Raw genomic sequence first — 13,214 nt, forward strand, 5'->3', positions numbered from 1 at the left:
GAGGAAAATTTTATAGCACTAAATGCATTCATTAGAAAAGAACAAAAGTCTTAATATAACAATCTAAGCATCTATCTCAAAACAGAGAAAAAGAAGGCAAAATAAATCTGATGAAAACAGAAAAAGGAAATTATAAAAAGAAGTCAATTAAATTAAAAACAGAAACACAGTAGAGAAAATCAATGAAACTATGGGCTGGTTCTTTGTAAAGTCTAATAAAATTGACAAATCTCTAGCAACGCTGACAAAGAAAAAATAGAGATGACACACATTAAATATCAGAAATTATATGGGATATTATTACAGATGCTGTGGACTTCAAAAGGATAATAAGGGCATGCTCCAAATAATTCTACTTACATAAGGCACATCATTCTACTTACTTACACAAAACAGACCAATTCCTCAAAGAACACAAATAACCACAACCCACCTGATATGAATTAGATAAACTGAATATCCCTATGACTACTAAGGAAACTTAATTTGTAATTCTAAAACTTTTAGAAAAGAAATGTCAGGGTCCAGATGATTTCACTGGAAAATCCTACAAACATTAAAGAAGAATTAACACCAATTCTATAATCTCTTTGTAGAAAACAGAAGAGAAGGGAACACTCCTCTATTCATTTAGGAAGCTTGGTTCCCTGATACCAAAACGAGATAAAGAAAGTACCTTCCCTCCATTGCCCCAACCCAGAAAAAAAGAAAGAAAAAAAAAGATCAATAGCTCTCCTAAATATAGACACAAAAATCTTTAAAATATTAGCACATAGAAATAAGCAAAATATCAAAATATTATACACCATGACCAAGTATCCTGGGATACCAGTCTAGTTTGATATTTTAAAATCAATCAATATAATCCACCATATTAACAGGCTAAAGAAGAATAATTGCATCATCATATTCAATCCAGAAAAAAAAAGTTGACAAAGTTTAATACTCATTCATGATAAAAGCTCTCAGAAAAGTAGGAATAGAGGGGAAATCCCTCAGTTGATCTAAAAAAAGAACACAGCTATCATTATCCTTAATAGTAAAAGAGTGATTACTTTCTTCCTAAGATTGGGAACTAGGCAAAGATGTCTACTCTCACCACTCTCATTCAACATAGTGCTGGAAGTTCTAACAAGTACTATAAGGCATGAAAATGGAGATAAAAGGCATAAAAACAGAGAAGAAAGAAATAAATGTGACCTTACTTGCAGATGACATAATTTTCTACATAAAATCGTAAGGACTCTAACAATTACTCCATATTGAATCCTTTATTGTCATCTTATTGGTCTTATTCCAATAGGTTTCATGAGAACATGATATGAGTGCTAACAAGAGACACGGCACTTCAGAGTTTTCAGTTATCTTCATCTGTTTTGTTCCTAGCATATTCAACTTTATTTAGATAGGATATTTAATGTTATAATGATTTGAAGTTAAAAGAATAGATTATTTAGATCCCTCTACTGTTGTTGTTTAAGATAGTTCCAGGGTCAAGCCTTAAGATGAGTTCCTAAGCCTTAAAAAAAAAGGGGGTGTGTGGTAGACTAGAGAGAGACTCATGGTGGGGGGGGGGAAGAAAAAGAAAGATAGATGAAGCCAAGATAATTTTAAAGACACATTCCAAGGCCAACTTCCTAAGAATTGAAAGGTCATCCAATGAGAGGTGTATGGAAAGGTTAGACTGTCTTTGGGAATTTGAGCATCCTTTGGAATCCAAGCCTGTTTATGATTAGCTGTAAGGCTTACCTGATAATTGATTATTTCTGCATGCCTTTCTAGATGTGGTTGAGAACAATGAAAGGTTATAAAATACAACTTTAAGAAATATTGAAATGGGGATTAAATTTTGCTGCTTCCCATCCTCCAAAGAAATCTTTCATCCCATAGCTTTAAACTCTGACAATCTAACTTAGCTTCCTTTCTTTTGACTGAAGTCATAACATTCTCTTGAGTTGTATGCCTGGAAGTAAGACTGGTATTTTTCCTTTCAGCTAAACATTATTCTGGGCCAAAGGTATACTGTGCAAATAAAACTGTTCTGCCCAAGTCTGGAATATCCATTTTTCTCTTCTTGTACAATTGCTTCCAGACAGCAACTTAGATTCTTGGTGTGATCTGAACATATTTAGAAATCACATTTATAAATCCTCTTTGTAATTTGTATGCCTATTTATTGGGCGTAAGTCCAAGCTGGGGGACAAAATTATTTAGTATGCTACATCATTTATCTAAGGTAAATAAGAAAAATATACGTTTGTTTTAGATAATGTTCAAAGGAATAGGAACATCATGACTTGTTAAGTGGTGTCCCCTTGGAGTCTTAAAGAATTCTTTTCATTAAAGAGCTACTTTGGATTATATATACACATATATATGTACATTTATACAAGGTAAGAAAGTGAGATAAAGAGAGAGAGAGAGCCAACAAACAACTTAAATGTAAAATGATATCATTAAAAGGATCTTGATGAAATCCTAGTGAAGGGTATATGGAAATTCCCTTGTATTATATTTGCAACTTTTCTTTAGGTTTAAATTTTAAGTCTAAAATTATTTACAAATTTTAAGAAGTGATATTTTGGAAATGAAACTTCATGAAAACTCTTCCAAAGTAAGATTTATTCGGGGGCAAAGGTGATAGTTGGTGTCTCCAGTGGTGTACAGATATATAAATAGAATAATGCTTATGATATTAACGCTTATTAACATTTAAAGATAGTTCCATGAAGATAAAAATTTCCAGCATTATAATGGTAGGGACAGTCTTCCATATAAATTACAGAAAACAGTAGAATTACTTAGCGGAGTAGAAATGTCATGCTTTAAGGGTAATATACATATAACAAAGGTAGCATATCATTGGCATTTTATCCTTCCTACCCATCCAAGAACAGCAACTACATGAATCCCTTTGACGTAACATCAAGTCTTTTTCTCTTCTTGCAGTGACTTTCTCATGACCATGTAATACTATTTTTGGAGGGATAAAGTGGATACCCCAATAAATATGGGGTTATAAACTGCATAATATATAACTGATAGGCATATAAAGAAAGAAACCAGGTAATTGTAATATACATTCTGAAAATGGGGAAGCTCATTTCCTAAGTCAATTCAGGAAAATTAAAAGTGAAAATAATTATTAATTCTGCTGGACTTGTCCATTTGAAAATCCAAATAAAATCCAAATAAGGAAAACACAATTAAGGGTTAGCCTTCTTTAGTAGATTTGGTTTTTAAGGAAAATTTATGAACTAGAAAATGAATGAAATTTGGTAATGTTTCTCCAACTTGAACATAGGCCACCAATTTCATGTTTGGATCCTGGAGAGAAATGAAGGAAATGTTTCCTATTTATTTTAGGTTGTTTACTTTTTACCACAACTGCCTACTCTATTCAGAAAATTAAGACCATTAAACTCTGAGAAGTTCAAAATATAGAATTAAATGAATTATCAGAATTAAATAAATGCTTTCCACAGAACAGTTACTTCATTATGTAAAGGTTTAGCCTCTGAACGGAACAGATAGAAATGCAAACTGAAATCTGTAAGTACTAATCATTTTAATAATGTTTCAGTCTCTTACCTATCAATTGAGTTTTGGAGATATTGGTCTAATTTTTAACAATTTTCTTCCTTTTCTAAAATTTATCTCATCCGCAATTACATCTATCCCTTTTTATCTTTATCAGAAGCCATTTCCATGTTAAACAGATAAAATTTTTTTCATTCCAGACTTTAACATGTAGTTTTGTACCTAGCTTAAAAAAAATCTTAACCTAAAACAAACTGGACCACTCCAGCCTTGATTTGTGTTTAGAGCTTTAAACAAAAAGTTTGCATTTGTTACCCTCAAAGTCTGTAATTAGTAGTTGAACCACACAAAGAATCAACATGATGTCATGTCTAGACAACATGTAAATTAATATGAAAGCAATTGATTTACAAACTCTATACTAATACAAATTAATCTGAATTAAGTTTAATCCTCAGTTATTAACTGATTAAGTGTCGCTGTTGGTAGCTACAGAATGGTGACTTCCATCTGTGAATTTTAGGGACACAACTTAATCATTGACTTTGTATGGAGAAATAGTGAAAGAAAGCATAGACCATACACAATGATGCTCCATCACTGTTCCCTGCACAGAAGAGCTAGAGAAGTAAAACTGAAATACACAATTTAAAAACATACAGGAAGCTTTTCTCAAGTGTCATAATTAACTTTTGGCAAAGGGGATGTTTCAGGCGTGTTGACTCTGGCTGTGACTGGCACACCATCCCTCTTAGAAAGTGCATTCATCTGTTCTGAGGGAGAATTTGCTCTTGCTTTGAGCAAACATGAAATCAAAATTGCCAATATGTTCCTTCTTTTTTAGTAGAATTATTACAATTTACTGTGGACAGGAAAACACATCATTATTAAGTACTGACCTCTGTGAAAGACCCTTGGACTTTGGGGTTACAATACTCCCAAGTCTTTGGAGCAAATCAACAGGTGCATACTCTTAACCCAGAAGAGGTTATTATTCTACCACCTCACACATAGTCAGGGGTGCTAGAAATGTCATATGTGTCTCATTTACTAAGATATATATTTACTTCTTTTTAAATATTATGGGTCCTCCTCAAGTGTTTTTTTTTAAGTATTTGTTTTGTTTTGCTTTTTTTTGAGGAATATTTATTCAAGTAAAATTAGCTTTTACTCATTTTAGAGTGCTAAAATCTCAGCATGAATATCATCGGAATATAAGAAAATATACGAAAAATGTTGGTTTTGCTTCCATTAGCTAGTTTCCGTGATTGCATAATATTTTTTCGGATAACTAGAAATCAAGAACAATCCTATCAAATTAAGAAAAATGTTTTACGCTTCTTAATTTGGTGGTCATGTTCACTTAGTTTGTCAGAAAACTCTATAACTTATGTTGGAACAAAATTCAGGAGTGTTCTGTGACTATAACATACATAAGTTTGATAATTAAAAAGCAACTATGTTATTTCAAAACGAGGGTCATTGTATTTATATAGACTCTTTTACAGACATCCTACTCATTGTCATAATAACTGAGGCTGTCATGACCATGGTCTGCGCCTCACAGGAAGCCCTAAACAATTCTGACAGGCTGCAGCTCATTAAGGGACAGTCATTTTGTTGAAATGTCTATCAGCTCGCAGGGATGCACTAAGATGAATAGGCCCAAAACAATAGGCCCATTTGTTAGAGCAGTAGCTTCTCTAATACATGATGAGACAATCAAGCCAAGCTGCCTTCGGCACAAAGACATAATTAATCAAATGGACAAATGGTTCAAAAATTGCTCTAGTATATTCTGTAGTGGACAGAGGTTTCCATGGAAACATTGGCGTTTGCATCACAGTTAATGACCATTCTGTACAATGAAGTCTCCCCCTTCACAGACACTTCTTCACTCCCTCTCCACTATGCCTGCTCTCCCCACTTCTTCAGCCATTAAAAAATACAACCTGGAGAAAAACAAACAAAATAGGGAGAAGGAGGAAGCTTAAAAGAGGACCCTGAGTGTCTGATTTCCCTATAAGAAAAGTCTAATAGTTCTATATCTCTATGAAACTAATTGCAAATTTTTTATTGTGTTCTCAATACTTAAAAAAATACATAGGTAGAAAACCAACCTAAAATGTGACTTTTCACACTATTAAATAATTACAGTGACTTCACTGAAGTATTTACAGATACAAATTAGGTTACTGTGATGATTTAAAATGTATTTAAAAATTAAATTGTAACATTTTTAAAATGTTAAATGAAAATTTAGTAAAGCCTTGTGTAAAGGGAGACTTTACATTTATCTTCGGTCTCTGGAAAAGGATACATAAATATTTCTTCAGTATGACTGCTTTTTACCTTGAGTTGTAAAGCATCACTGATTAATATTTAATCAAGTTAAGGGTTATCCCTACTTTGGCACCTAGTAAAACATACTCCCTATAGGTACTGCATCTATTCTTTGAAGGCAGTTTCTTGTTACTATATGATGGCTTTTGAGTTTGAATCATTGCTCTCCACCCTCCCTCCAAAATGTAGTTTATCAGAGTGTTCTTTCCAGTCACAAGAAAGGCAATTGTTCAGAGGTGACCTGACAAATGAAATATGCTCCATCTTGGTAGTTTAAGAACCACAAAAATGGCTAAGTTTTATCCCTATTTGGCAGTCTTCTGTAGTACTTGAAACAAGAGTTTGATCTTTGGTAAAGATACGGCAGGGTAGTTTATTGAAATATTTATTGGGGTTTTTTGTTTCCCTCTAATTGTATTTTTGTCTTTTCACTTTCTCTAAAAATCTTCTTTTATGTCTTTGTATGGGTAGCTGGATTGCCTTGTAGTGTCCCTTGAAGACATGTTTCCTTACTGGTTTTTAAATCTTTACTTTTAAAAGCCCGTGTCAGTGGAATCTTTTGCAGGTGAGAAGCATGAGGAGGAGAGAATCCTGAGGCTTTGGAGTGAGGGTAGGCTGGGGGGACAAATGCAGCAAGGGAGCTGCGAGCATTTTTCAAAATTGGAAAGGAGGGAGACTCCTGCTAGTCTTGAAAAAATGAAGGGCCCAGACCACTACCCTGGGTGTGAGAGAGTTTTATGTGTCAGCTTCACTGAACTAAGCAATGTCTAGTGAGCTGTTAGGACATTATTTGTGAGTGTGCCTGTGAGGGAGTTTCTGGAACAGATTAGCATTTGAATTGGTAGACTGAGTAAAGAAGCTCACCTTCACCAATGCAGGTGGGCATCATCCAATCTGTTGAGTGCCTGAACACAACAAAAAGGCAGAGGAAGAGCAAGTTTGCCCTCTTTGCTTAAGCTGGGAAATCTATCTTCTCCTGCCCTCAGACATTAGCACTTCTGGTTCTCAATCCTTTGGACTTGGACTGAATTACAACCATTGGCTTTCCAGCTTGCAGATAGAAGGTCACAGACCTTTTCATTTCACTCTTTTCTTGCTTGCATTTATTTTAAAAAAATGTGGAGTCTGCTGTAATTCTCTCCTTGTTCCTCTGTATGGAAAGTGTTCTCCAATTCTTGGATTCCGTCAATATTTTCTCTTTATCTTTGGTTTTCTGCAGTTTGGCTATGATTTGTCTGTGTAGTGTTTTGAGTTATTACCCTGCTGCTGTTATGTAAACTTCCTGGTTCTGTGGTTTGGTATCCATCATTAATTTCAAAAGTTCTCAGCTATTATTTCTGCAAATATTCCATCTGCTCTGTTCTCTTGTTCTTTTCTTTCTGATACTCCAATTATATGCATGTTGCAGCTTTTGATCTTGCTCCACAGTTTTTAGGTACTCTGTTCTATGCTATTCTGTTCTGTTCTATCCTGTGCTTTTCATTTTCTTCTTTATTTTCCTCTTTGCATTTCAGTTTGAGAAGTTGCTGTTTACTTATGTTCAATCTCACTGATTTTTTCCTCAGCCATGTCAATATACTGACGTGCCCATCAAAGGCGGTCTTCATTTCAAATACTGCGTTTTTTATTTCTAGCATTTCCTTTTTATTTTTTAAGTTAAGTTTCCATTTTTCAGCTGGCATTCCATCTGGTCTTGTGTGTTGTCTACTTTTTCCTTGAAAGTCTTTATCATATTAGTCATTGTTACTTAAAATTTCCTGTAAGATAATTCCAACATCTTTTTTATATTTGCGTCTGGTTCTGATGTTTGCTTTGTCTCTTTAGATGGTATTTATTTTTGCCTTTTGGCATGCCAGGTAAATTTTGTTGTGACCAGACATATTGCATAGGGTAATAGCTACTGAGGTAAACAGGCCATCAGTATGAGATTTATGTTAATTTAGCTAAGAGCTGGGGTAACTTTAATGTTTATTTTAGTTATAGGCATTAGAGGCTTTGACTTACTCTGGTGATCTTGTTTTTTCTCCCCTCTTGGCTTTCAGTTTCCTTGTGTACTTGTCTTTAGAAATTGTTTGTGCCTTAAAGTTTTTAAGCTTTAATCCACTGTCATTATTTATGGATGTTTGTTAGTGTTGTGACAGGTGACGGTGGAAAAGAGGGTGTGTTTAACCTCCATATTAAGCCTCAGTCTTTTAATGGGCCTGTGTCTCAGGAGTTTGGCCTATGAAGTATTTCTGCTCTTCTTCTAGGAGTACAGCTTTTGTCTCTCCTGGCCCCCAATTCCCTCTCCAATCCCAGTGTTTCCAGCATATTTCCTTGAAGCCATCTTCCGTGTAAACTGTGGCTTTTTTCCCCCCTTAGGTGAGATGGGAAGTCAGGATCAAGCTAGAGTTAAGGAGGATTTCCTTTCTCCAAGCTGAGATAAGTTCTCAGTATTGCCCTCTGGTGATGTCCTTTATCCTGGAGATTAGGTCTTTATTTAGAGAGAAGTGTCTGGGAGGGCTTCACAGTGGCTAGTTTTTTCTTCTCCCTGTCAGAGTCACTTGAGGAGCTTTCTTAGCTCTTCCAACAAAAACCTGTTGGTATTCCTGGAGGAAAAGCTGTGACAGTTGGGGGTCCCCTCTGCAGCCTCTGGCAATTCCTTATTCTTTTTTTTCTTTTAATTAATTAATTTATTTTTAAATTTTATTTTATTTTTTATATAGCAGGTTCTTATTAGTTATCTATTTTATACATATTAGAGTATATATGTCAATCCCAATCTCTCAATTCATCCCACCACCACCCCTACCGCTTTCCCTCCTTGGTGTCCATACATTTGATCTCTACATCTGTGTCTCTGTTTCTGCCTTGCAAACCGGTTCGTCTGTACTATTTTTCTAGATTCTACATATATGTGTTAATATATGATATATGTTTTTCTCTTTTGGACTTACTTCACTCTGTATGACAGTCTCTAGGTCCATCCACGCCTCTACAAATGACCCAATTTCATTCTTTTTTATGGCTAAGTAATATTCCATTGTATATATGTACCATATCTTCTTTATCCATTCATCTGTGAATGGGCATTTAGGCTGCTTCCATGAACTAGCTACTGTAAATAGTGCTGCAATGAACATTGGGGTTCATGTGTCTTTTTGAATTATGGTTTTCTCTGGGTATATGCCCAGCAGTGGGATTGCTGGGTCATATGGTAATTCTATTTTTAGTTTTTTAAGGAACCTCCATACTGTTCTCCATAGTGGCTGTATCAGTTTACATTCCCACCAATAGTGCAAGAGGGTTCCCTTTTCTCCACACCCTCTTCAGCATTTGTTGTTTGCAGATTTTCTCATGATGCCCATTCTAACCAGTGTGAGGTGATACCTCGTAGTTTTGATTTCCATTTCTCTATTAATTAGTGATGTTGAGCACCTTTTCATGTGCTTCTTGACCATCTGTATGCCTTCTTTGGTGAAATGTCTATTTAGGTCTTCTGCCCGTTTTTGGATTGGGTTGTTCATTTTTTTTAATATTGAGCTGCATAAGCTGTTTATATATTTTGGAGATTAATCCTTTGTCCACTGATTCGTTTGCAAATATTTTCTCCATTATGAGGGTTGTCTTTTCATCTTGTTTACAGTTTCCTTTGCTGTGCAAATGCTTTTAAGTTTCATTAGGTCCCATCTGTTTACTTTTGTTTTTATTTCCATTACTCTAGGAGGTGCGTCAGAAAAGATCTTGCTATGATTTATGTCAAAGAGTGTTCTTCCTATGTTTTCCTCTGACAGTTTTATAGTGTCTGGTCTTACATTTAGGTCTTTAATCCATTTTCAGTTTATTTTTGTGTATGGTGTTAGGGAGTGTTCTAATTTCATTCTTCTACATGTAGCTGTCCAGTTTTCCCAACACCACTTATTGAAGAGACTGTCTTTTCTCCATTGTATATCATTGGCAATTCCTAATTCTTACTAGATAAGGGATCTTTGACTGACAGTTTCTGCTTCAGGTAAGCAAACATCAAGTACTTTAACTCTCTGGGCTTTAGGAATGCAGTTTGTCCTGTGAACTTAGTCCTCTGATGGGTCTGAGAAAGTCACTGATTTTCCATTTCTTTAGCATTTTTCTTATTGTAAGGATAAGAGTAGTGATTTCCAACCAGTTTACATGTTGGGCTGAAACCTGAAGTCTTCAGATTTATGGATATTTATTTTATTTTTGGGTTAAAATTCAATACTACTATTATTTACTTTTTTGCTCAAATTATTTCAGCCTTGGTCATTGAGAGCTCTTTTAAAATGTAGATTCTGTGTCCTCTTGACATGCACCTCCATTTTTCTCCAACAGTGAGAAATCTGCAATTTATTTATTTGTTCAAACCTAGTATTCATATAAAGTAGTTTGATAACATGTCCCATAAGTGTGTAAAACAAGTTTCCCAACTAGACTACAATGCTTCTTTACAATCTGTTGTGTCTTAAGCCTTAAATTATTTGGTCAAAACACTGTTTTCCAGAGTTACTTAGGTTGGTTTTTTTTTCCTCACTCACTTCAGTTGTTCATTTCACTCATCTGTAGGTTCCTTAGTCATAGTCTGCATTCCACCTTGGGTGATTTCTGTAGACCTATCTTCAAGTATTCAGATTCTTTCCTTGGCTGTGCCCAGTTTGCTATTAAGCCTGTTGAAGATATTCTTTTCATCTCTGTCACTGTGTTTTGGATTTTTGGTGTTTCTATTTAACTGTTTCTTATAATTTCCATCTCTCTGCTGAATTTGACCACCTATCCTGCATGTTGTCCACTTTCCCCCTTACAGCCTTTTACATATTAATCATATGCATTTTAAATTCTCTCTCAGATACTTCCAACACCTGTGTCATATAAGTGTTCTAATGATTGCTCTGTTTCTTAGGAATGTGCTTTGTTATTCTTGCCTTTTTGTATGCATCCTAATTTATTCCTGGAAGATAAATATCTTGTGTAGGTCAGAAGAGATTAAGGTAAATAGTTTTTATGCTTGGAAATAGGCATGATTTTCTTTCTGCTAGGACTTTGGGGGGAAGAAATTTATTTCACTTATTAAAACCTGGTTTTCAGGCTTGTTGTTGCTATGGTTACTCTCAGGGTACCATAGGTCTCATATTCTTTTAATGATATTTATGTTTAGGGTAGGGGCTTGCAGAGGGTTTTTTAGTTCAATGCCTATTCCATGCTAATCTTTTGGTCTTTTCTCTACATTGGGCCTCTGTGAAGATCTGCTTTTTGGAAACTGTTACTTGATGTTTCTTTTCCTGGGGTGTGTGCTTTGGGCAGGGCATGGTTGTTCTTGTTTTAGGCACTGTGTCCCTGGTTCTCAGTCCTGTAAGTTGCTTTATAGTTCTGAGTCCAGTACATCTTTATGTCCTTCTTCCAGGGTTTGAAGTTTCTTTTTTTCCTGTTTCCTTCCCCTAGCTGCAATGGGTTATCACTAGAGCCCTAAGAGCACCAGTGGGTGCTCACCTTCTCCCCTCCCCAGCCTGCCCCAGGCACAGGGTAAAGTTTCTGGTTTTGTAGCGAAGATAGAGAAGAAATACCTCAGTTGAGCTTTGTGATGCTCCCATAGCAGCTGCTGTTTTTCTCCTTCAGTTCTGCATCACAAGGGAGATTTTTCTCTGAAATCTGTCAAAATTTTCTGAGTCATCAGTTGCAGACTCCTCCAGTATTTGCAGTTCCCAGGGCCTTCACCCCCTTGCTAGTGCACATTCAATCTCTACTGGTTGGACCACAACCCCAGCTTAACCCTTCTTGTCCAGCTGCATCCCATCTTGGTAAGCCACTGCTCATATCATATGTTTTCCTGCAAGCACCAGAATTTTTTTTAGATTTTTGGGCCAGTTAGCTGGCTTGAAACCTCAGCACTCCAATGGGTTCAAGAAAAGTTGTGAAAAAAGTTGCTATTGTGTGTATACCTTTTTATATCACTGTGAATTCTGAACCATGCAACTGTATTATATATTCACAAATTGTAAAAAGGAAGAAATGCAAGACAAAGTGGTACCTACTCAAAACTCTCACATGTGAGAAGCATTCTGTTCGAAAAGGTAAAGTAATAGGTCTTCATAGATTATTAATCTATGTGACTTTATGCTTAACTGTATAGGAAAAGCTAATACTAAAATTTCCCATGTCTGAGTTTAAACTCTAAAAACCTCACTTTTGCTAAAAATAAAAACAACAAATAATCAGAACACATATTCAGATAAAAAATGATGCAAGGATACAATTGTTTCCATGTGCTAATGGAATTTTATGATGCTCTTTGCTTTCAAAATTTGAATTAAGCTGTACTTCTGTACTGAAACTTAATTTTTATTTATGGCATAGTTATGCCTAATAGCCTTCCTGCCTTTGGTGGTAATCTTATTCACCTGGCCATATAAATTGTTCTGTTTATTTTTGATTTTCATTACTTTGAAAATTCTTTCATTGAACTTTGTTAACTATTTAATTTATAACAAATTTGCTTTCCTTCTAGGAATTTATTCTTTGCTATATATATTTACACACATATGATGCTTTTATTGAAACCAGTTAATAGGTATGTGTACATATAATATTTATATATATGTATAATATATTGCATATTTTTCCTACTTGTGATATAGTTTAGCCACTCTAAAATGATCATATGTATACTCTTTATATATTTATATATCCTTGAATAACATTTATCATGTGCAGAACCTCACTTTAGATGCTGGAAATTTGGCAGATTCCTCTTATTTTACAAATGAAAAATGTAAATAAACAAACTAGACATAAAGGAAGTGTTTTGTGCTTCATTTACTAATGGATTGCTTGATAGCTAAAATTAGAATACAAACATTTGATAAACTTTTCTGCAGTTTTTCTCTTGTCAGGGATCCAATTGACGTGTATTCTGATCACCTCCTGTCTTAGATTAATGTATTTAATTTGGAATAATATACATTTTGTTAGCATTGTGATGTCCAGGGTACTGTTTTGTTTCTAAAAGAAAGAAATAAATCCTCAGGCTAGAACAATAAGCAGTACCTGCCTGCCAAGAACTTACAATCAAGTGGGTCAACCTTAAATAGCAACATCCTGTGAATTAGATCTGTTTGTGATTCCTTATGATTTTCTGACTTCTAAAAATCTTTTCAGTGGGCTGAAGAAGTACATACGTAGAACTCTTAGATAAGTTAAGAGCTGGTGAAATTTGCATTAGGGTCATTAAGAAGAAGGTGAGCCTGTATATTTCCAGATGCCATGGAATATACTATGGTCTCCTTCATCCTGGCTCTCAGACATAAAGCACAGACAAGTCACAGAGCTTGTCAGATAATGAG

This window comes from Mesoplodon bidens, assembly GCF_964165515.1.
Source record: "Mesoplodon bidens genome assembly, chromosome: 6".
NCBI lineage: Eukaryota > Metazoa > Chordata > Mammalia > Artiodactyla > Ziphiidae > Mesoplodon > Mesoplodon bidens.